The 24,446-nt window shown below is 48.9% G+C and overlaps 1 protein-coding gene and 1 non-coding gene across 5 annotated transcripts in view; both read left to right on the top strand.

The window, feature by feature from the left end:
• The window catches only part of PLCL2 (phospholipase C like 2), a 212,830-nt gene that overhangs the window by 53,425 nt on the left and 134,959 nt on the right, over positions 1 to 24,446 (top strand). The gene's annotated exons all lie outside the window — the stretch shown is intronic.
• On the top strand, positions 21,578 to 21,684 carry LOC138989589 (U6 spliceosomal RNA). The gene has a single exon (XR_011465854.1). It is a non-coding gene; the product is annotated as a U6 spliceosomal RNA (small nuclear RNA).

Below are 24,446 nucleotides of genomic sequence, written 5' to 3'. Positions count from 1 at the left end.
GTAACGCTCGTGTACAGTGTAAATAAAATATTGACAAAATGCAAAAGCTATAAACATATGAAATAAACAGTTGAAAACAAAAATGAAAGTAGCAACAGCGGTTGGCAAACATTCCGATAACGCCCTGTCTGTCGGTCTGAATGCCTCTTCGCCCAGGCTGTGTGCAGGATGGCCCGTTGCCTCCATCTGAAGTGCTGAGGTATGTTTCTGCGACTCTGTAGCATCAGCAGGTTCAGAGCTGGAAGGGGCCTTGGTAACAGAGAGCCGCTTGGCCCAGGAGTCCTCAGCCCGGGCATCGCAAACATCTGGGGCTGGTAGGTCTTTGTATGGGGGCGCCCTGTGCCTTGGGGGCTGCTGAGCCATGTCCCTAGTCTCTACCCCGAGATGTCAGGGGTCACTCTCCTCCCCCCTTTACTGACAGCTAAAGCTGTCTCCAGCTTTGCCAGATGTCGTCTGGGGGCGACGTTGCCCCCACTGAGAGTCACACATCAGTGTGTGCCATGGTGAGTACTCCCTGGAGTACCACTGAGTCTGCAGGGGCTGAGACATCCCAGGAGAAGCTTCTGCGATCAGATGAGTTTGGAGACCCTCGTTTAAACAAAGGAAGATGGGAGAGCTGTCAGCATGCTGTCTAATGCCAGCCTGGGGGATACACCGCAGGTCTCGGCTCCTTTGCCTACAGGAACTTTTCAGAGGGCAGCTTGCAGGAAGTGACACCCCGCTGTGCCCCTGATTCATTGCTTCCATTTTCCAGGTGGGGACACTGAGGCCCAGGGAGGATGCCTGCCTGGCCAGAGGCGCCAAGGGCTCGGTGATAGTTAACTGCACGATCGCTGAGTGAGCACTCGCCCAGCGCAAGGCCTGGGGGGATAGTGCTAGTCCTCTGGACAGGCTGCCGGAGACCTGGGGCGCGGGTGGTCGGGGCGAGGAAGGAGGCCCTGCGGGACGCTGGCAGCACACAGGAAGGGGCCTAATGCAGGTTCGGGGGGCCCTGAGGCCCCCGAGGCCGCCCCGAGCCCGCCCCGAGCCTGAGCGTCGGTGGCGGTGCCAGAGGACCCGTCAGGGAGGCCAGTCAGCAGCCTGGCTTGGACGCACGGGCAGTGATTCCCCCGCGTAGTAACAGGCCAGGAACGGGTGAGGGCTCTCGGGACGGGAGCCCAGGCTGGAGCTCCGGGGCGCATCCTCGTGTAAGGGGACCGCACCAGGAGCAGCCCCAAAGGCAGCTGAGAGGAGGGCGGGGGAGACAGGGAGACAGGTCTGTCAGCCTCAGACTAGATCAGGTCCGCCCCGTGGAAGGTCTGTGCCCCCAGGGCGGCGGGTACTCATTGTCAGCCTGGAGGGGTGGGAGGCAGAGGGGGCGGAGGCTCACGCGGGAGGGGCCGCGTGTGCACCTGTGGCTGATTCAGGTTGAGGTTGGACGGCAAGCAGCGAAATTCTGTAAGCGGTTATCCTCCCCCGGCCCGCAACCATGGGACCCCCGTGTCCAGTACCCTGGAGCCCATTTCATCAGGTGATACTTTGAGGGGGAGTGGGAGTTGGAAAAGTAGAGGCTCGAGTTCAGAAAATGTCTCAAGGTTAGTGGTGAGTGGTTTGGGGGGTTGTGTCCAGAGAGATGGATTGTGAGGTCAGTCTTAAACAAAAAAAAAAAAAAAGAGGCTTGAGCATATTTAAATGCTGGGGTTTGGAGTTCTTTGTCAGGACTCGCCTTGGGGCATACAGATGGAGCTGAGGGTGAGGTGTGTCAGTCAGCTCAGTCCAGGCCCTCAGTCGTGTCTGACTCTTTGTGACCCCATGAACTGCAGCCCTCCAGGCCTCCCTGTCCATCACCAACTCCCGGAGTTTACTCAAACTCATGTCCAGTGAGTCCGTGAGGCCATCCAACCCTCTCATCCTCTGTCGTCCCCTTCTCCTCCTGCCCTCAATCTTTCCCAGCATCAGGCTCTTTTCAAATGAGTCAGTTCTTTGCATCAGGTGGCCAAAGTATTGGAGTTTTCAGCTTCAACACCAGTCCTTCCAATGAACACTCAGGACTGGTTTTCTTTAGGATGAACTGGTTTGACCTCCTTGCAGTCCAAGGGACTCTTAAGAGTCTTCTCCAACACCACAGTTCAAAAGCATCAGTTCTTCTATGCTCAGCTTTCTTTATAGTCCAACTCTAACATCCATACATGATCACTGGAAAAACCATAGCCTTGACTAGATGGACCTTTGTCGACAAAGTAATGTCTCTGCTTTATAAGGTGTGTAGGTTCCTGAAAATCACCGGTTTACTGCCCACACAGAGAGCCTTTCCAAATGCAGAGAGGGCTCCTAAGAAGACAGCGGGGATCAGAGCGCCCTGGTAAAGTCCTCACACACGTGGGGGGCAGACTCACGTCTAGTTTTGCCTAACACGAGAAAAGAGCCTCCAGGAGAAAAGAGCCGCCCAGGTCTGACCGTGTCATGTGGCGGCCATCCGCTGTGTCCTTCTGGTGCCTCCGTGCACGGGAAGGACTTTTCCGCCGCCGTTTCCTCTCCCTCGCAAGGACGGTGCGTGTTTTCTGACCAGGGGCAGCAGGCCCTTCCTCCCTCTGGGGGCCCCCCGTCCTAGGCAGGAGTTCTCACCACCCCTGAATCTTGGACTGAAGAGGTGTGGTTCTCCCAAAACCTAAAGAGCAGAGAACATTCTCTCCTTCCCAACACAAGAGCGTCTAGAGCATCCCGGGGTGCGCCCTGCTGAGTCCCTAAGGAGCGAGGCGGCTCCATGCCCTGCACGGGCCGGGACCCTCCCGGGGGCCTGCGGTTGCCCCAAGTGGACCCTCCCGAGGCCTCCCTTTGCGGTGGGGGTGCCTCCCGGGAGGTCACACGCCCGAGAACTGGAGGAGTCACCTGACCCTTAGCTCAGCCCGCCTTCTCCCAGCTGGAATGTGCCTCCTGGCGTGTCTGCCCTTCCAGAACCCAGAACAGGCCCTTCTGAGGTCCTGCCCCTGGTTTATCCCCTTTTCCTCTAGTCTAAAAGGTCCTGTGGGATAGAGGATGCCTTTGATGAATTCCCCGTTTAACCTGGGGAAGCAGTCTCCTGGGTGCTCATTTTTGTCTCGCTCATTTTGCAGGCGGGCAAGCTCTCCTGAGTAGCTGGCACACCCCGATTTTCTGGCGCGTTCGCCGTGCGTGATGCCCGCGGCTGGGAGGCGGCGGCGGCCTCCCCCTCCACAGCGCTGGGGACAGCTGTGTTTGAAAGCCTCTTAATTGTTATTTATTCTGCCTGTAGATCTGCAGCCCCACAAATGTGCGAGTAGGACTTATGCGGGTCATCTCGCTCTGTTTTGATCAGAGCTGCTGTAAATAAGAGAGCCCGAGTGCACTGTTTTCCCAAACGCCAGGCTTTCGCTGCAAGTCATTGTTTTCTCTTCTGACGCCCCTCCTCTCACCTCCATTCATTTCTAGGAGACTGAACCCAGAGCGGTAAACAAAGTGAGGCCTCTGTCCACCCCCTGAGGGGTTTTCCCCAGATCTGAGACCCCCGTCACTCCTCTCAACCCGAACCGCTGCTTTCCTTATTCCTCGTAAAATCTCTTACAGCGTGGAGTTCACCATGTCCCAGACACTGTTCATGATTTTCTGCTTTGGTCTGCTTTTCCTGTAATAATTCCTGTCTTATTAATGGCATCCTTTTTATGACCCAAGCAAGAAGCCTTGGAGCCACATTTATCTCCTGTTTTTTTAACCTTGCCTCCTGTGTTCGTTTGATTACCCCGTGTTCTGGGATGTCTCTGGACTTTTTCCTCTGTCAGTGCAGGTGGTAAGTTGGGCCCTTATTCTTCCGTTAATTCCTCTGCCTGGCCTTCTCTTACTCCAGGCCGGTTCTTACTCCTTTGCCAAATGTTATGACCTCAGCAGAGCCCTTGCTGCCCCTTCCCCCGGCCCCCAGCCCTTTTCCCAGAAGATGCATTCATTCCCTTACTCTGGAGTCCCCTTTATTATTTTACTCTAATATGCATGAAACTGGTCATTTTTTCTTTGCAGGTCTAGCTTTTCTGCTAGGTTAGGAGATTTTTGAGGGCTAGGACCCTTTTGGTGCTTAGAAACTTGTGGCTTAGAAACTACACCAGCACAGAAACTCATGGCTAAATTTAATTGACTTGAATTAATATAAAGACAGTTATATGGAATAGAAGAGGAACCATTGAATGATGCTGATTATTTCTTGTTTGAGCTCTTCTTAGTCTTCTTTTTCTCTTCTCCTTTTGCCCCTCTTAGGAAAAAAAGAAACACATAAACGTTCCATTGCTGTAAAAACAATTCAAATACAGACTTTCTATATCTGCAAATAGAACAACCTGGTTGGGATATCAGTTCTGTCAAAACACAGTTTAATTAGCATTTATTTGTTGACATTAAGGAACAAAAGAGAACCTCACGAGTAGCATTCGTAGAAGAAAGCCGGTGGTCTCGGAGCCTGGGTGCTCCGGTTCCAGTCTTGTTGCCACCTCTTGCCTGAGTGACCCGGCAGGACTACGGTGTCTTTTAGGTTCGGCTTTCTTCTCTGCAAGATGAGAATAATAATACCTATTGGACAATCGTGGTAATGGAAATTGGTATAATCTCTATGGAGAATAGTATGGGGCTCCTTGAGAAACTTAAAACAGAATTACCGCATGTCCTAGCATACCGCATGTCCTAGCATTCCTGGGCATAAATCTGGAAAAAGCCGTAAAGTATTCACCAGTGTTCACTGCAGCACTGTTTATAATTTCCAAGACATGGAAGCAACCTGAATGCCCACTGACAGATGAATCGGTAAAGAAGATATTGTAAAGGTATGTATATGTGTGTGTATATAATGGAATGTTATTCGGCCATAAAAGAGCGCAGTAGAGCTATCTGCAGCAACATGGATGCACCTAGAGATGACCATACTGGGTGAGGTAAGTCCGACTGAAAGAGACAAATGCCTCATTTAAGAATGTCCAGGATACTCATGACTCCCTCCCGTGTCTGGGTGATGTTGAATGAACGGCATCCTTTCTAAAAACTTGGTAATTAAATTTAGCAGTTTTGATTATGAGGAATTTATTTTCCTGTTGGCGTGAAGACAAGAAAAGAGGAGCTTCGGGGTATCATTGTATTTCTTGGGGTTTCTGCTGTATTTTCTCTCCATTGCAGTCCTCTGTGGGGAGAGAGCCTTCTCTCCATAGCCACATGCTGGGCACACAGAGATGGCATGGTGCCTGGTTGGCACTGGGGTTTATGCAGGTAATGCAGAGCTTGTTTTTCCCTTGCACACATCTTCAAGATGTAGGAGAAACACACCTGAGGCATGAACTACAACTTAGCAGTTATAGATCGAGTCTGTAACCTGACGCTAACAGAAGGAAATCAGCTTACCCTGCTATCTTGGGTGTGCCAAGGAAAAGGTCCTGTTCTTATTTCCTTCAGTCTCTCCGTTCGTATCTTCCGCAGTTTACCCATTCGTTTTTTAAAATTGTAATATGGGCTGTGAAAGCAGAAGCGGTAGGTAGCACTACTTGGCGGACAAATTCAGAGCTGTTTCTCCTGCGAGGCGGCTGTCAGCACTGCTCACCGAGAGGAGAGCCTGCTGGCGTCTCAGGGCCCCAGCGAGATGGGTGTCCCCAGGCTGCCCCGCGGCGGAGGCAGGGCCGCGCCTCCTCCCGGGGTGGTCAGCGGGCAGGGCTGGGAGGGGGCTGGGCAGACAGGGAGAGGCCGCGGCCGTCCCCCGGGGTTCCCGAGCCACCCAGCAAGGGCGGCCGCAACACGCCGACACCCGGCCCTGGGTGCTGGGCTCTGTTGGCGGAAAGGGGACTTGTGAAAGTCAGCCTTTGCGCTTCTTATGTGAAAAGTTCTATGGGACATTCACACCTACTTCGGAGTCCCTTGGACTGCAGGGACCCAACCAGTCCATCCTAAAGAAAATCAGCCCTGAATATTCATTGGAAGGATTGATGCTGAAGCTGAAGCTCCAATACTTTGGCCACCTGATGCGAAGAGCTAACTCACTGGAAAAGACCCTGACGCTGGGGAAGATTGAAGGCAGGAGGAGAAGGGGGCGACAGAAGATGAGATGGTTGGATGGCACCACCGACTCAACATGAGTTTGAGCAAGCTCCGGGAGATAGTTGAGGACAGAGGAGCCTGTTGCAGTCCGTGGGGTGGCAAAGACTCAGACACGACTGAACGACGTATGAGCAACGCCATATCTACTTAAATAAAATCCAGCATAAGCTATCACTGAAACACGAAGTAAGTTACCAAAGCCAGACAGCGGGAGCTCACACGGAGGACCGTCCTCTTCCCTGTCCTGGCCCCTGCCGCCCGGTTGCACCCCCACCCCGGTGCGTTCTCCTGGACGGACATTAGGTGTGTGAGCCAGCACGTGTGCACACGTGTCCTCCTTAGAAACACAGCAGGCTGTTCTAGTGTCCTTCGTCACGTTGCTCTTCCGCGTCACACTGTTTTCCGATGTTTCCGAGTGAGTGTGTGTGCAGACTTTCTCACTCCAGCCCTGTGCTGCGCTGACGGATGCTTGATTTAATCAGTTTTCTCGTGGGGAACACCCGTTGCTTTTCCTCTTTGATTATCACCAGAGGTGCTAGTAGGAAGGGACTGTTTTTAAAATTCTCTCCCTAGTTTGTGAAAACTGTCCCGTTATACAATGCACGCTCTTGATAGGATTAGCACTTTGTCCTAGAAAAAGGAAGTGCAGGAGCCTTGTGGGATCTCTGGTTCCAAAACAACAAATGCAGTTGATAAAGCTTACAGGGTTTCGCCTTTGATGAAGATCCAAGAGCCACACAGGTGGTCTGCCAGAGGTACAGGGGTGGCCCGTGCCCAGAGTTGCATGCTCTCAGGCTGTGACTAAGGAGTTGTGAGCTGGTGGGCACACAGAGACGTCTGTGTCCTCTGAGGGCTGAGCAGTGGGCAGGGTGTCCCAAGCTTCCTGCAGACCACATGGCCTGCGGGGAAGCCCTTCATTCCCACCCACTGTGATCAGCGCAGTGACCAGACAACTGCCAGGCGAACGAGCAGTGGGCGTTCTTGCTCCAATGTGGGAGGGGAGAGGTTCCCCGGAGGACGAGCCTGTGGCCCTGTGCCCCGAGGATGCCCTGGAGAAGGCCGGGTCAGCTAAGGGGTGGAGCAGTGTGGGGATAAGAGAGGGGACATCATGGGCACGGGGACCGCCCGGCCCGTCGCCAGGCCTTCAGAGTGTGTTCTGGCGGGGTCACCAGGGGTCAGGAGAGCCAGAGCTCTTTGAAGGACTGAGGAACTTGGACTTCAGGCTGTGGGTGCCCTCGGAATGCTCTTTGCCAGGGGTATGAGGTTGCCCGATGCGTGTTTTTAAAATCTTCCAGTGGCCAGGGGAAGGGAGACTGACCTGGAAAGGGGCAGATGGAATTTAGGGAGTGGTTGGCATCGTGTGAGTGCAGCACGGCGGGGCCTGCACGAGGCTGCAAGTGGGAGGGTGGGCGTGGGGAGCCTGTTAGACTGTGGGGTCAGCAGGGGGCGGCCGGGGCAGGACGTGCTGAGACTCGGCCCCTGGTGGCTTAGTTAGAATGGTGAGCAGTGCATTTAATACATGCATCTTTACCAGTGTCTGATGTTGTTTTTCTTGGATAAACCCTGGAAGCAGAACTGCTGAGTCAAAGGAAACAACATTTTAAAATCAAATTATCTCCGTGAAAGCTTTGCCTGTTTACAAGGACCGCTAGCAATGAGGGCCTCCCTGCTGGCTCAGTGGTAAAGAATCTGCCTGCTAATGCGGGAAATGAGGGTTCGATCCCTGGTCAGGAAGATCCCGTGGAGGAGGAAATGGCAACCCCGTCTAGTATTCTTGCTTGGAGAACCCCAGGGACAGAGGAACCTGGAGGGCTCCAGTCCAGGGGGGTCACAGAGAGTCAGACAGGACTCGGTGACTAAAAACCAACAGGCAAGGAGGAAGCTGGGGTCCCCTCCAGCCTCGGCCTCAGGAGCAGTGTCCCCGTCCTTCTGAACGGACACAGTTGCTTGGCAGAAAACGGCTGTCTTTTCTTGGTTTCTTTGTGTTTCTGCGAGTACTGGCAGGACGCAAGGGTTTTCATGTTTATTTCTCCACCAGCTGCACGTTCATGTTTTTGCTTATTTTTACCTTCAACCATCTATCCTCTCCATTTTTATTTCTTCTGGTGCTGTAAATACGGAGGTGCTCCAGCTCCTCTTTTCTGGTATTCGCTGTGGTAGATCCCTGGTTTGCTGGAGCATCCTGCTAGTTTGTTATGGTGCTTACTTTTGTTTATATTGTTTTGTTGATGACGAAAGTTTTTCTAAAATGGAGTAAACTGTTCTGTTCATGCTTTCTGTCTCTTTTTTGTTTGTTTTTGGCCGTGTGGCTCATGGAGTCTTAGTTCCCTGGCCGGGGATTGAACCCAGACCTGGCAGTGAAAACGCCAAGTTCTGTCCTCTGGACCACGGGGATCCTGTGCTTTCTGTCTTTAGTTTAGTGCTGAGACAGTGCATCCTTGAACTTGGCTTATGTAAGTAGTGGGATTTGTATAAATATTCATGTCTGTGTTCACTTTTTACCTTTAAATCTTTAATCAGGATTTTTCTGGTGTAAGATGTGTTGTAGGAATCTACCTTTTTAGTTCCCAATAGTTAAAAAAAAAAAAAAAAAAAAAAAAAAACCCACACACACACACACACATTTTTTCTAAAATCAGAAATCAGGACACACACCTACTCTAAAAGAATTTTTATGCAGTTTGTGAGGGAAGGCAGTCTCAGAGATGAGATGTAGAGGTATTTGAATTTCTAAGATATTATACACGGTTAAAAAACTATAGAACGTTTGAAATCAGTCTCTGGGAAAGTTCAGGTCGTAAATATTGCTCATGGTTTATGTGGTTGAGGCCTGCATTTCACTGAAAGCTCAAAGTTCCTTCCTCTTTGAAACATTAATTTAAACATCGAAATGACTTTTCAAGTGGTTGGTGACTCTAATCTTTACACAATCATAAGTTCCTTTCTACGCAGAACATTTGAGACAGCCCCTTCTTTTGCCCAGGGTAGAGGAAATCGGACCATAACCAAAGACTGGGGAGTCTTAACCCACAGGGTTAAATGGAGCCTCAACAGAACTGCTTAAAAAAGAAAAGACTGGCTTAAAGCCCAGCCTTCAAAAAACGAAGATCAGGCATCTGGTCCCATCACTTCATGGCAAATAGACAGGGAATAATTGGAAAGTGACAAATTTTATTTTCTTTGTCTCCTAAATCACTGAAGATGGTGACTGCAGCCATGAAATTAAAAGATGTGTGCTCCTTGGATGAAAAGCTTTGACAAACCTAGACAGCCTGTTAAAAAGCAGAGACATCACTTTGCCGACAAAGGTCCATATAGTATAGTCAAAGCTATGGTTTTTCCAGTAGTCGTGTATGGATATGAGAGTTGGACCATAAAGAAGACTGAGCACCAGAGATCTGATGCTTTTGAACTGTAGTGTTGGACAAGACTCTTGAGAGTTCCTTGGACAGCAAGGAGATCCAGCCAGTCAATCCTAAAGGAGATCAGTCCTGAATATTCATTGGAAGGACTGATGCTGAAGCTGAAACTCCAATACTTTGGCCACCTGATGCGAAGAGCTGACTCGTTTGAAAAGACTCTGATGCTGGGAAAGACTGAAGGCAGGGGGAAAAGGGGATGACGGAGGATGAGATGGTTGGATGGCATCACTGACTCTATGGACGTGAGCTTGAGTGAACTCCGGGAGTTGGTGATAGACAGGGAGGCCTGGCGTGCTGCGATTCATGGGGTCGCAAAGAGTCGGACACGACTGAGCAACTGAACACCACCACCACCCCAACAGAAGTCTCTGGAAATAAAATGCCACAGCCCCTTACATTTATCATCTTCGCAGCAAGGCAAACATTTTCTGAAGTTTTAGAAATAACTTAGGTGCCTAATGGAATTCTAAATATTTAAATTTATTTTGTTTTAAAATTCTGGAGCCTGATCGGTCTTTTTCCTAAGAGAGAGCACTGTCCTGGTCTGGCTGTTTAGGAGAGATCTCGAGACGAGTCTGAGGATGGGACTGTCTGTTGACATTGCTTGGCCTGGGCTGTGTTGTCCACTTCAGCCTGTGGTCCTGGCTCCCTGGCGAAGCCTGGCTTCTCAGTAAACGCTCTTTGCAAGGGCCCGAGGTAGGCTTCCGTGGCTTTAGGCCACCCAGAGTGCCATGTGTATCTGTTTGATAAACTCTGTGGTTTGTCTCTTCTCTGTGTTTTTGCTAACTTGTAAAAAAAAGAAAAGCAAGCAAGCAAACATACTATGTTAAGTGTTTTTCATTTTGCTTGAGTTTATGGAAAATGTAATTGCATTTCTAAAACAACAAAAGATTGTTTCTCTAGGGAGATTGTGGGGGGCATTTAGTCTTTTTTTTTTTTCAAGGCTGTGAATATTAACTATGAAAATGGATTTCAGCAGGCTGAGCAGTGTTTGTTCCCAGAGCGGGGCTGTAGCTGCTGACGCTGGGGTGTCAGAGGCTGGGAGGAGCTGAGGTTGGGAGGCGGCGTTTTGCTCCTTGGGCACGGGTTTCTGTGTGGTCCAGGTGTCGGTCCTGACTGTTCACCTTACCTTTGCAGTTCGGGGTTTCCAGACTCAGCATCCTGGGCAGTTGGGCTGGATGGGTCTTTGTTGTGAGGGGTGTCCTTTGCCTCCTGGGATGTTTAGCCGCACCCCCGGGCCCTCCTCCCTGGATGCCAGCGCTCCCCTGCCCTCCCCAGCCCCGACAGTTGAACATCACCCTGAGCCTTGTGGAGTGGCGTCTCCGGGGCTGTGATCTCCGTGAGAGAGGCCAGCACACAGGTTTGCCTTTCGCATGGAGTGCTTTCAAGTCGAACGGTTATCTTCAGGGCAGTACGGGGGTCCTGGGAGGCACCTTTCCATAGCTTCAGTGGAACGTCAGTGACCTTTCGTGGCCCTGCGGTTCACTCCCTGAATGTGTTATGTTGCAGATGAGGCCTGTGAGCTGAGGGGTGGGTGGAGGCTCTGGGGGCAAGTTTTCTAGAAACGCTGATCGGAGGCAGGCGTCCTTCGACGCAGGCTGAAGGTGGGAATCACATGGTGCTCCTGTGGTGGTTAAACTTGGTTCTTTGCTGTGCTCATGGCATCAATCACGAGAGCAGGAGGCTCCTTTCCTGAAATGCCTGCCTGCCCTTCTGGGCTGTGTGGGGTGTTCAGGTTCTGGCCTTCTGTGGACGGCTGACCTACTGAGATGAAACGTCCGCCCGCTGGGGAAAATCCGGAAAGTCAGACAAAGCCGGCAACCAGCCTGTACCTGACTGTGTGATTTAAGGGCTGCGAGGTCCGCACTCAGCCAGGGCTTGGTGGCCTGCGTTTTCCTCACACGTGCTTCAGCTCCCCTCTCACTGTGGCCGATTTTTAAAGCTGCTTCCTTCTCAAATTCACACTGACGGGACCGTATGGATCAAACAAAAGGCAGAAGAGCCAGGCCACAGGCTCAGTCTCTGACAGGGAATGCTGTACTTGCATTACGTTTGGATAATGAGTTATGGTTTTCTATTGGGTTTTTCTTAATAAAGCAATAATTACTTCATGAAAAATTGGTCTGAAGGTGGCCATTGATGTGTAATTTTATGTTTCGCATTATAATTTACTTGTCTTACATCATTTTTAGTATTTCTTTCAAGCATAACTGCCTAGATAATGCAATTATGTTAACTCATGGCTAACTGTATTTTTATTCATTACATGACTGGAGTGAATGACAAATTTCTTGCCAAAAGCATTGCTTTGCTTATACTGGACAAACAATTAATCATGTTTGGATCTGCTTTTTTAAACAAAGTTTTGATGATACTGTAAAGCTTCTTGATAATTAGAATAAGCTGAACTATTGCTGTACTGCGTAAGGTGCCCGCTAATGCATTTTAAAGGACCATGGAATAATAATTAGGACTTAGAACTATAGTCAGCTTTCAGTGATCACTTCAAGGATGACTGCTAACAGAGGGAAGAAGAGGTGTTACAGAAAATAAGAAGCGTTGGAAAGAAATACAGGAGACCTGGCCGTCCTCAGCCTCTCTCTCCAGACCTAATGTTTCATCTATGGCCGCAGGGGCCTGGCCCGTAGAAGGGGAACCACAGCCTCAGATCAGGGATCCACTTTGGAGGACAGCGCACTCGCTGTTTTTTTCTCCCACCCAGCAGATTCCGATCGGCCCTTGTCAGAATGCACATCTGTCTGGACCCCAGAAACAGGCACTCGTTGTTCCGTAACGCAGAGGTACATTTAGAAGCATTTACTGAGGCTGACCCCAGGGTTGGGCGTGGCTGGATGCCTCCTAGGAAACGTGGGGAATGGGAGATGGCTTCCAGGCCCTTCTCCCTGGCCCTCTTTTCCTTCTGTTACTGTCTCACCCAGGCATGAGTATTCTCTGTTTGAGGACCTATATTCAGTTTATGGCTTTCAAGAAAGGGAGACAGCTAACACCATTGCTCTAAAGATTAGAGAGAAAGAATCCAGAAATGTGAGGACCGTGTGTACAAGCGTTTGAGGGATGATATTAGCCCTGTCTTTAACTTATTCAGTGTAAAAAGCTTGTGGGTAGCTAGCTAGCTAGCTATATAGTTTGTTTGAATCATCTGACCTTGTCTCTGTCTAAATATAGACATTTCAGGAATACAGCCAATCCATGCTTTCTGTTCTGGCCTCCTGAAAATCAACCAAAGCCCATATGTGCTTGTATGGTAGAAGTGTGCGTCTCTGTACAGACAGGACGTCGGGTGAAGGGTGGTCACACACTCTCTGTGGTCATGTCTTCTTTTAGGGCAGTAGTCTAATGGCTGTTGGAGTCTGGATAGATTCAAACTCTCAATGTTTATAGTCTTCCAGAGTTGCTAGATCTGTTGATTCAGAAACAAATGTAAATCTTTAACCTGTGGATTTTTATTTGTCAATGCTTAGAGAGGTCTGTTGGTTGAATTTATTTCAGAGAAGGTCACAGGCTTGAGCTCTGCACCCAGGACTTAGCTTTGCACATTCCATGATGGCATTGTACTGCCTCCAAAGAGATGGTCTCCAGGGGGCTGTGTTCAAAGATGGTATCCTCTCAGCCCACAGATATCTGTGAGTGTCTGATGTGTTGGGTGCACACCAGGAAATAAGACAAAGCATAAACATGTGAGTAAATGGGAAAACCATCAGATAAGGCCCACGCATTGTTAAAATTGAGTGAAGCCATCAAAAGATAGTTATTTCTGGAATGAAATCAATAAAGATGGATTAGGCCTCAGCGGGACAAGAATGGTGGTAGAATCGTGGAGCGTCCGAACGCACGAAGGCCCAGGATGTCATTGCATTCCCATTACACAGAGTATCGGGGACCGTTTACCTCGGAGCGATGTTTTCATGATTTCCACCCTGCTTCCCTGCAAAGTGGCATATTTCAGAAAACCTCAGGAAAATGTTTGCTCGCAGACATTGTAGAGGAACAAGGAACTGCAGGGCGGCGGGGAGCTGACGGTACACCCGGGCCTGCAGGCAGTGGGTGGCACCTGAGTCCTTTGCTCTAAAGAAAAGGATTCATGCTATCTAAGCAGGAAATTCTGTGTTTGAGACTCGCAAAACCCCAAGTGAGCGGGATTTGAGGGAAACCAGAGAGGGTAGGAAAGGACTCAGTAAATGAGAGGGAACATCTGGATTACTTTCCTGTGCGAAGGACCCAGGCATGCCCCCTCCCCCAGCCTCGGGGGTGGTGGGGGTCGGGGGAGGAGAGAGCCCCTCCCCTGGGACCATCGCCTCCTGCCCCCGTTGTCTCCCCCGGCCTCCCCTCACCTTCCAGGGCTTTCTCTGGACGGGCTTTCCTTACAGCCCTCAAGCATGCCTGCCTTGCTCACACCACACACCAGCCCTTTCTGCGGGGCAGCAGCCTCTGTGTGCTTCTCTCCTTGTCACATTTATGACAAAAGGCGTCTGCTCTCTGCTCTCACAGTCTCTCTTCCTGTGTCCCCCCCCACAGCTGGGTCATCCCGTGTTTGCTTTTGCAGAGGCTGCAACTAAGTTTCCCTAATTCAGTTCTTATAATAAAATAGGTCTCCGGGTGAGGCCGGCACACCTTTGAATACTGGCTCAGAACCCAGCAAAATGTTCGAAATACAGACTTGTCACACTGTAACTCAGTAAAGAATCCGCCTGCCATGCAGGAGACCGGGCTTCAGTCCCTGGGTGTGAAGATCCCCTGGAGGAGGGCATGGCAACCCACTGCAGCATTCTTGCCTGGAGAATCCCATGGACAGAGGAGCCTGGTGGGCTACAGTCCACGGGGTTGCAAAGAGTCGGACGCAACTGAGCGACTGGGCTCACCTGGCTCACAGAAATTGTCTTTCTGCTTCCCCCGTGGATTGTGAGTCCCTTTAAGAGCAAACCTGTTCTTAACTTTTTAGCCGTGATGTTTTGCAAAGTATGTCGTCAAATAGAAAGCTTGTCACATGGAACCTCAAAGAAGCGAGGGTGATGGGAAATAGTGGAGCACCTGGGTTCCCAGGATGAAACCAACGGTTGTGTGAAGAGCTGCTTTCCAAAATGTGACTAGGTTACTGACCCTGGGCCCCCAGTCCATGGACCAGTCCACCCCTGGGTGGGAAGCCTCCTGTGAGAGCCCGCAGGGGAGATGCCGCGGCCCCTGTCCACACGCCTGCGAGCAGACGCTCGGTGGTTCGGGGGGGAACGTGGCTCTTTCCTCTCTTTAGAGAAGCGGGGTTCTTAGCGCATCAGGATGTGGAAGGGCTTCCCTGCGGCCGGGATGTGAGAGGAGGAGAGGGCCGCCGGGTGGAAGGGTCCACAGTCTTCCTGGTGCAGTTTCCGCTGGTCGACCAGGAAGCCCGCCCCAGGAGCGGGGCGTGTCCCCCACCTGGGGCCCCGGGGCCTCCGTCTGCCCCCCGCCTTCCCCCCGCCTTCCCTGGTGCTTTCCTGGCCTGGCAGGGCCCGCTCACTGCGCTATAACACGCGCCCTCTGCACTCTGCTCGGTGGTCCTGTTCTCTTTCTCAGGGACCCTTTTCTTCCCACTTCCATATTCGTTTTCAGTGTTTTCACTGCTTCCTCTCCTATTTTCAGTCCGTGGGGTCGCACAGAGTCAGACACCACCGAGGGACTTCACTCTCTTTCCTTTTCTCCTGTTTTCACCAGCTGTCTTCCTCCTTTGCCTTTTTTTCTTCCCCGTTTTATCCCATGCCTGCCCTCCACCTCCTCAAAAGCAAGGAATAAAAGAAACAGCGTTCCCAGAACTTGGGAAAGAGCGATGTTATCAGATGACAATCCAGGTCACCGGGGCGCCTCCTCTTAAGACAGGGAGAGGAGTTTGTGACAGTGTCGCAGGCCACGTGTTAAAAACGGCGGCGGTCCTGGGCCGGCGCGCCTTCCTACCTTGGTCGTCATGGCGCTTCCCGGGCGTGTGCACAGAAGGATGAGCTCAGAGATGGAGTGCAGGCCAGTGCGCACTGCGCACGAGGCTCTGATGGCTTTTGGACTGCCTTGGCCCTGAGCATTTCCCCTGATTTCCGGTTCATGCCCTTCGCTGCCTCCTTTTAAACGGTATCCTTGGTTCTTTTCTTTATAATCCTCGAATGACTTTGATAAATGGCCATCTTGACATGTGATATTTTAATAAAATACTGGCTGAGTAATACACTTGCCCTTATTGAGGTCAGACACTTCATTTGGGGAGAGTTGATTCTCTGAGTCTGAGTGAGTGGGAAACTGTGAGCGGGCTCACCCTCTGTGCCAGCTGTCAGATGCCTCCTGTGCCAAGTCGCCCCTGGGGGTTGCTCTGGGGGTTGTCAGAGCTGCCCAAGAGAAGTGATTCCTGGGAGGCGAGGACGTCAGCCTGTACTGAGAGCCCTTGAGCTTGGGGGAAGGTTGAACAGCATTATAGGTAAAGATTTATTCTCAGTTGCTGATACTAATAGCATTGCTGTTTTCCTGATTTTACAAACAATGCGTATTTACTATAGAAAAAATCACAGTAGAGAGATTTACTAAAGAAAGTGAAAATAACCCAGTTTCTTACTATCTTTTTTTTTTGTATTCATCTATGTTTTTATATATTAATTAAAAAAACAAACCCATGTAGCACAGATACGTGGGCTTCCCAGGTGGCCCAGCAGTGAGAATCTGCCTGTCAGTGCAGGAGATGTAGGAGTTGTGGGTTCCGTCCCTGGGTTGGGAAGATTCCCTGGAGAAGGAAATGCAACCCACTCCAGTTTTTTTGCCTGGAGAATCCCATGGGTCGAGGAGCCTGACATGCTACAGTCCATGAGCAAAGAGTCAGTTGCAAAGAGTCGGACATGACTGAGTGACTGAGTGCACGCATACACGCACGCACACACACACACACCTGTCCATGTAATTGGTGTGTAGCTCATCATTGTTTAATGGTTGCATGGTGTTTTATTGTAAGATTATAACAAATTTTCTAACCAGCTACATTTATGTTGTTCCCACTATTTTTAGCATTATAAAATAGAGAATGTTCGAATTAAAGTCTCTTCTGGGGAGCTTGGATGGGACAGCAGGCTCAGCCGCCTTTTGGATCTGTGGGTGCTTCTCCAGTGTGGAGCGGAGCTTGTTGAACTCTTGCCATACTCAGGTTGGTTTTGATCATATCGATGGTTTCCTGCCGTCCCATGTGGCTTTCTGTGGCAGACGAGTGCAGACAGTGGTCAGGGGCACGCCTGCTGCACTCAGGGTGCTGGAACCCAAACCCCTTTTATTCACCATGCTATCTGAGTGACTTGGTGCCCGTCCTGTCGCCTTGTCAGGGCTTGGCTTCCTGATTTGTGAGTGGGGATGGTAATCCTGGCATTACAGGGCTTCAGTGAGGGCTCAGCAAAGTAGTGAGCGCAGAGTGCTTAGTGTGGTGCCTCACGCCTGCTGAGCACCCGTTCACGTTAGCCGTCCTTCCTACGAAGATCGCCGTCCAGGCGGATGTCCGCCGCTCATGCCCGCCTCTCAGTGTCTTCCAGTAGCGGGCTCAGGTGGCGCTTCGGTGATCCGGCCGAAAACCTTGGTGCCCTCGACACCACGTGTGTCTACCCAAAACAGGCATGGTTGGATGGCATCACCGACTCAGTAGACATGAGTCTGAGCAAACTCTGGGCGACGGTGAAGGACAGGGAAGCCTGGCGTGCCCTGGTCCACAGGGTCACAAAGAGTCAGACACGACCGAGTGACTGAACAACACAAAATAGGTTTGTTGAAGTCTTAAGCCCCCCATGCCTTAGACTGTGACTGTGTTTGGAGGTAGGGTTTTAAAAGAGCTGGTTAAGGTTAAGTGAGGTGATTGCTATGGGCTCCAATTTCAGTAGGACCGCTGTCCCCATGAGGGGAGCCCACGTGACAGCAGAGAGGGCACACGGTGTCCCGAGGACAAGGAGGGAGGCCACAGGTCAGCACCTCGGCCTCAGCCTGCCAGCTCCCTGAGCCGTGAGAAAAGGAATCGGTGTTGTCTGAGCCGCAGCCTGCAGCGCTTGTTACGGTGGTCCAGGCAAACCCACGCAGCAGCTCTCCTCCTCCTGCGTCCCCCACTCAGTCCATTAGAGAACCCCGCTCCCCGCGCCCCTCCAGAGCACGTCGGCCTCTGACCACTTGTCCCCGTCACTGCCTTCACCTGGGTCCCAGCCCGCACGTCTCCAGCCTGGCTTGTCCCAGCAGCCAGAGGGTGTGGTCAGGCACACCCCAGCACTCATTTCCCTTACGTTCAGCTCATGCAGAATCATGTCAAAGCTCTGGTTTCTCCAGTGGTCATGTATGGATTTGAGAGCTGGACTATAAAGAAAGCTGAGTGCCGAAGAATTGATGCCTTTGAACTGTGGTGTTGGAGAATACTCTTGAGAGTCCCTTGGATTGCAAGGAGATCCAACCAGTCCATCTTAAAGGAGATCAGTCCTGGGTGTTCATTGGAAGGACTGATGCTGAAGCTGAAACTCCAGTACTTTGGCCACCTGACGGGAAGAACTGACTCATTTGAAAAGACTCTGATGCTGGGAGGGATTGGGGGCAGGAGGAGAAGGGAACGACAGAGCATGGCTGGATGGCATCACCGACTTGATGGACATGAGTTTGAGTAAACTCTGGGATTTGGTGATGGACAGGGAGGCCTGGCGTGCTACAGTCCATGGGGTCACAAAGAGTCTTACACGACTGAGCGACTGAACTGAACTGAATGCAGAATCAGAGCTCAAATCCACAGTGTGGTCCAGCAGTGATCTGGACCAGCCTTTCCTCCAGCGATTCTCCAGCTCCATCTCCTCAGCAGCCTGTGCTCCCAGCCCCTGCTGGTCCTGCCGCAGGCACGGCTGTGCTCCCCTCGGCCTGGAGCACCCCTCTTGCAGACGTCTGGGCGCACAGCCGCACCTCCTTCAAGTCTTGGCTCAGACACCTTCTTCTCAGTGAGGCTCTTACCAGCATCTGTCTGTCCCCTACCTGTGGCCTCCTGTTCCCCTGTCTTGTTTTATTTTTCTCCATCATACTCATAATCATCTCACTGCCGTGTAGTGGGCTCATATTTTTAAGTATTGTGCTGTGGTTGTTGAACATCTCCTGGGTTCACCACTCAGAGGTTGTAACTGTGGGCACCGAGAAGAGCTCCTCAGTCCTGGGTCAGGGTGCCCAGCGGGGCCTCCCGGGCACACAGTTGCTGAACAGCTGCGTGCATCAGAGCGCTCACACAGACGAAGGCTTTCCGGCCCCGACCACAGCCTTGCACGCTGGGCGCGTGGTCCGGCTTCCTGCGTGGGAGGGGCCTTTCTGACCCTGACTGTTTCCGCCCCCGCATCCTGCTCCCTCCCGCCCTCACCCTGGACCCCTTGGTTGGCAGTGGTCATCCCCGGGGAGCAGGGACCCCCTGCAGGTCAGGACCCCTGCAAGCAGAGGGGCCTCTGGGGGGATGGAGTGATGGAGAGCGAGGCCGGGATGCAGCAGGGTTTGGGCAGAGGGTGAAGTAGGAGAGCTTCCCCGGAAGCTCCGGGTGCCAAATGTTGCTCGTCTGGCTTCTAAGTGGGGCCTGGAGTGGCAGGACGTGGGGAGCGGAGTGGAGGAGGCCCTGAGCCCTGTGCCAGCCCCGGCTTCCTGGCTCTCGGGTCCCAGGGGCCTGGGGTGGCCCAGCTGGGGGTGTCTGGACCTCGCTCCTCTCTACCTGCCCTTGATTGAGGAAGAAGAGCAAAGAAAAAGCTAAAATCTTATTTTTTAAAAATGAATTCAGTTTATTTCTGTTTGGTTTACTTCATGGATTTCAGAGCGCTTTGCCCAGTTGAAAAGTTTTCTTTATCTGTCGGGCTGTGCCGGGTCTCCGTTGCCGCACGCAGGGTCTAGTGCTCTAAATCAGGGACCCCTGCACTGCCGGGCGTGGGGATCTTAGCCCCTGAGCCACCGGGAAAGACCCTCCGCAGCGTTTGTGTGGCCTGCATACAGTATTTTAGCCACGCCGAGGGTCAGATAGGCCTGTCTGGGTCGCTCTGAGATCCTAAGCACTGTGTACCTTGGGAGAGAATGGATGAGGAGCTGCAGACAGATGACTTCCCCGGAAGCTCCGGGCGTAACATGTTGCTCATCTCGCATCTAAGTGGGGACTGGGGTGGCCGTTTCCCTTGGATTCCGTAGTCCTCTCTACGGCTCACCGAAGAGCCCGAATAGGTAATCAGTCCTGTCGTAGGTAAATGGATTTCACATTTCTTCTTAGGCTATAACTCTTAAAAAGGATTAATAGGGTTTTTTTTCCCCTTCTGCCTCTTAATCAGATAATAATCAGGTAGTCTTTCTTTTATATTTTTTTCCCACATAGGAGGAGTAAGTGAATGAACGTAAGATTCAAGATTTTTTCTTACCAGTCACCCTTGTTTGCAGTGGGAGCTCAGACAAAATTGCTAGAATAGCAGCAAATAAAGTTTTCCTGAAACAGTCACCTTCACGGGATTGGACCGCTTACCAGTGAGCTCCTTAGAAGAAGGGATGGCGCCTTTGTCTCTGGAAGCGCACAGAGCAAGTGAGGCTGACGGCGTAACAGCTTGTACTGAGCCAGGCAGGAGGCAGGGGCCGCCTGCAAAGTCTTCCGATGGCCTCGTCTCACCTGTCTGGTGCCTCTGCCCTTTGGAAGGGCAATTCAGTGCATCCATGGGGAAGAAGTGCTTTAAAAAGCACAGTATCCTCTGCTTTTCAGTAGTCTTGACTCCTTTTATCATTCCAAATAATTATTATAAAAATTCACTCCCACTTAAAGTGTGAAGCATCTTTGCCACCAAAATGTTCCATTACTGCTGTGATTGGAAAGATTTAAACAGCCTCCAGACCCCCGCCCCGCTACTGTCGGAGAGCCCTTTCACTCCGTTCTCATCGGAAAATTCTAATCAGTAAATTAATTGCCAGTCAAGGGTATTTCTCCAGTTAGAAAAATTCATTTCTTAAAATTTAGCGTTTAAGAGAAGGTTAATATGAAAGCCAGTTATGGTTAGTATGATACCAATGATTGTTTCCTGTTCATTATTGTTTTTGAAATGGCTCATTTGATTCATTAAGGATTACTTGTTTGGATGAATAAAGAAAAACATGTACTTTAATTGTCCTGCTTTCTAAATCATCCAGCATGCATTTATATAGAATTTTCAGCCTTTTTTTTTTTTTTTATAAAAATAGAAGCATTTTGGGCCTTCCCTGGCAGTCCGGTGGTTAACACTCACTGCTTCCAATACAGAATGCACAGGCTCAGTCCCTGGTTGGGGAACTAAGATCCTGTGTGTCGTGCAGCGAGACACAGAAAGAAAAAAAAAAAAAAAAAAATAAAAAAATATTAATTTTTAAAAAAAAGCATTTTGACTCATACATGAATGTTCATAGCAGCGTTATTCATAATACTCAAAAAGTGAAAACAACCCAAATATTCATTAGTAGATGAATGGATAAATAAAATGGATTCATCCATACCATGGAGTGTTGCTTAACAATGAAAAAAAACATGAAGTAGTGGTACATGCTATATGTAGATGAACATTGAAAACATTATATGTTAAGTGAAAGAAGCCAGTTACAAAAGGCTGCATACTTAGGATTCCAGAGGGCACGTCACCTGATTCTCAGCTGTTGCCATCTTTGAAAGCCTTGCGTTTCTGTTTTGCGCTGGACCCCCAGATTATCTAGTTAGTCCTGCTGATACGTTACTTTGGGTTCAAGCCTTTAATTACTCTGGAATCTGTGTGTGTGTCACTTGTGTTAAGAAGAAACTTATTATTTTTTATTTTGTGCTTTTTGCAAATGGAAAACCAGTTATTACAGCACTGTTTGTTGAGTAGTTAATCCTCTTTCCATGATTTAGAATGCCACTTTTATTATATTTTGAATTCCCTTGTATTCATCAGATTGTCTCTCAAGTATATGTTCTTGTGTATGAATCTGGTCATCAATTCCTGCACCAGTATCGTGCTGTTTTAATCACTATGTATTCACAATGGGTTATATATGTGTGTGTGTGTGTGTGTGTGTGTGTGTGTGTGTATAGTAGTAGGGTAAGACGTGTTCTTTCTTTTTAAGATTGCCTTGTGCTTGCTTTGGTAGCACATATTCTAAGGTTGGAATGATACAGAGAAGATTAGCATGGTCCCTGAGCAAAGATGACATGCAAATCTGTGAAGCATTTCATATTTTTCTTAACATTAAAAAAAAAAAAGATTGCCTCAACTATCTTGTATGTTTATTCATTTGCTTTAATTATTTGTATCAGCATGTCAGATTTCTTGTAAATTCCATTTGGTATTTTTTTAAGGATTTTATTAAATTTATAAATAATTTGGGGGAAAGTTAAAGTCTCTATGGGTTTCCCTGGTGGCTCAGCTGGTGAAGAATCTGCCTGCAATGCGGGAGACCTGGGTTCAGTCCCTGGGTTGGGAAGATTCCCTGGAGAAAGGAACGGCCACCCACTCCAGTATTCTGGCCTTATGGGGTTGAAGAGTTGGACATGACTGAGAGACTCTCACTTTCAAAGTCTCTGTACTATTGAGTCTTCCCACCCAGGGACAAGCTATGTCTCTGTTTTAATTCTCTATATCCTTTAGTAACGTTTTATTTTCTTCACAACAGTCTTGTATGTCAGGCATTTTCACATGGGCTTATTTCTAAGTCTTTCTAATTGATTTGCTAATGTACACAAAAGATAATAATTTCTGTCTTTGATCTTGTATTTGGCATCCTTGCTGGCTAGCATCTTCATAGATCTCATAGTTTGCTGGTTGGTTCTCTTGCCTCTCCATGCAGACATTTAAAAGATCTGCAGATAAAGACTGTTGTGTGTCTTTTTTCACTGGTGTATATCTTACATGGGGGCTCCCAGGTGGCTCACTGGTAAAGAAACTGCATGCTAATACAGAAGACACAGGTTCAGTTCCTAGGTAAGCAAGATCCCCTGGAGAAGGAAATGGCAACCCATTCCAGTGTTATTGCCTGGGAATCCCATGGACAGAGGAGCCTGCTGCTATAGTTCATGGGGTCACAAGGACTCAGACAGGACATAGCAACTAAGCAATAACAACAGCATATATTGTTCTTTTTCCTGTGATGCTGCCTTGGGCAGTACAAGTCATATTCTTCAACTGGGATGCTTCCAGCATTTCATCATTAAATAAAAAGTTTACCATTATTTTTTTGTAAATTCCGCTTTTCGGGCTAAGGAAAATTTCTGTTTCTGGTTTGTTAAGAGTCTTACCATGAATGTGTTTTGCATTTTATCAAATCTTTTCTCTGTAATAATTAACAAATTTCATGATTTTTCTCTTGTATTTTATTAATACAGTAATTATCTTCACAGAATTTTCTCTTACAAAACCACCATTGTATTTCTGGAATAAATTTGGCCTGTTCTTGATAAATTGACTAACCAGTATTTTATTTAGGGCTTTTGAACCTTTGTTTATAAGTGTGAACGATCTGTTGTTTTTGTTCTGGGTTGGTACCGTCTGGCTTGAGTATCAGGGTCATGTTAACCCATTCAGTACATGGAGCGGGGCCCCTCTCTCTCCCCGCAATTAATGATCCTGTCCAAAGTGTCAAGAGTCCTGAATCTAAGAAAATTTCTGCTAGATTCAGAGAAGCAGCTGAGTGGCCTTCTGTTTTTCCCTTAAGAGCCTGAATAGTTTATATAATATAAAATTTACCTATTATTTGAAAGTTTGCTATAATTCACCTAAAATGACTTGAGTTTGGTTCCTTTTCAAAGGCTAGATCTTTGACTACCTTTTTGATTTTTTTCTAGAATATTGATCTCAATGGTTTTCTTCTTTCTGAGCTAATTGTAATAATCATATTTTTTTAGAAAATTGTTTTTTTCATTTATTTCTAATTTATTCATATTAAATTGATTACATTTTTCTGGATTTAAAAAATAATAGTTATGTAGTTGTTGCTCAGTCACTAAGTCATGTCCAACTTTTTGCCACCCCATGGACTGCAGCACGCCAGGATTCCCTGTCCTTCACTATCTCCCAGAGTTTGCTCAGACTCATGTCTATTAAGTCAGTGAGGCCATCCAACCATCTCGTCCTGTCTCGTCCCCTTCTCCTCCTGCCTGCAATCTTTCTCAGCATCAGGGTCTTTTCCAATGAGTCAGCTCTTCACATCAGGTGGCCAAAGTATTGGAGCTTCCGCTTCCGCATCAGTCCTTCTAATAAATATTCAGGGTTGATTCCTTTAGGATTGACTGATTTGCTCTCCTTTCAAAGTAGTTATATTCTTTTTCTTTTTAAAACTCATTTTGACAAAGATTTGTTTAATTTGACCTTGAAAATTAGCAAGTTTGGGGCTTACTGATCAATTCTACTGTTTTTTGTTTATTTTCTTTGGATTCTGGTTTCTCATTCTTCCTCTCTGTCACTTTTATTAACTGCCCTTTCCTACGTTTATTTTGTTTGTCTTTCTCTAGTTTTTTGGATTGAAAATTTAGGCCACTTCCTTCTTTACTGAAGTATAGTTGATTTATGGTGTTGTATCAGTTTCTGGTGTATAGCAAAATGATGCATATATATTTTTAAAGTTTTATATATATGTACACCCTTTTCTGCTTTTTTATTATACTTTAATCACATGGTACTGAACATAGTGCCTTGTGTTGCAGTGAATTCTCGCTGTCCAGCTGTTCTGTGTATAGTGGTGTGTATCTGTTAATCCCAAACTCCTAATTTGTCCCTCCGCCTTTCCCGTGTGGTTATCTGTAAGTTTGTTTTCTGTGTCTGTGGGTTCGTTTCTCTCTTGTATATGTGTTCACGTGTATTATTTTGTAGATTGCACATTTGGGAGGTATCATACAGTATTCGTGTTTCTCTGTCTGGCTTCCTTCACTTAGTGTGACAGTCTCTGGATCCACCCATGTTGCTGCGAATGGCAGTGTCTCACTTTTTGTGTGGCCACTCCTGTGTGTGT

This window comes from Bos mutus, chromosome 1 (genome assembly GCF_027580195.1).
Source record: "Bos mutus isolate GX-2022 chromosome 1, NWIPB_WYAK_1.1, whole genome shotgun sequence".
NCBI lineage: Eukaryota > Metazoa > Chordata > Mammalia > Artiodactyla > Bovidae > Bos > Bos mutus.
The sequence above is the reverse complement of the archived record's forward strand: the minus strand, read 5'-3'. Positions and strand labels throughout refer to the sequence as shown.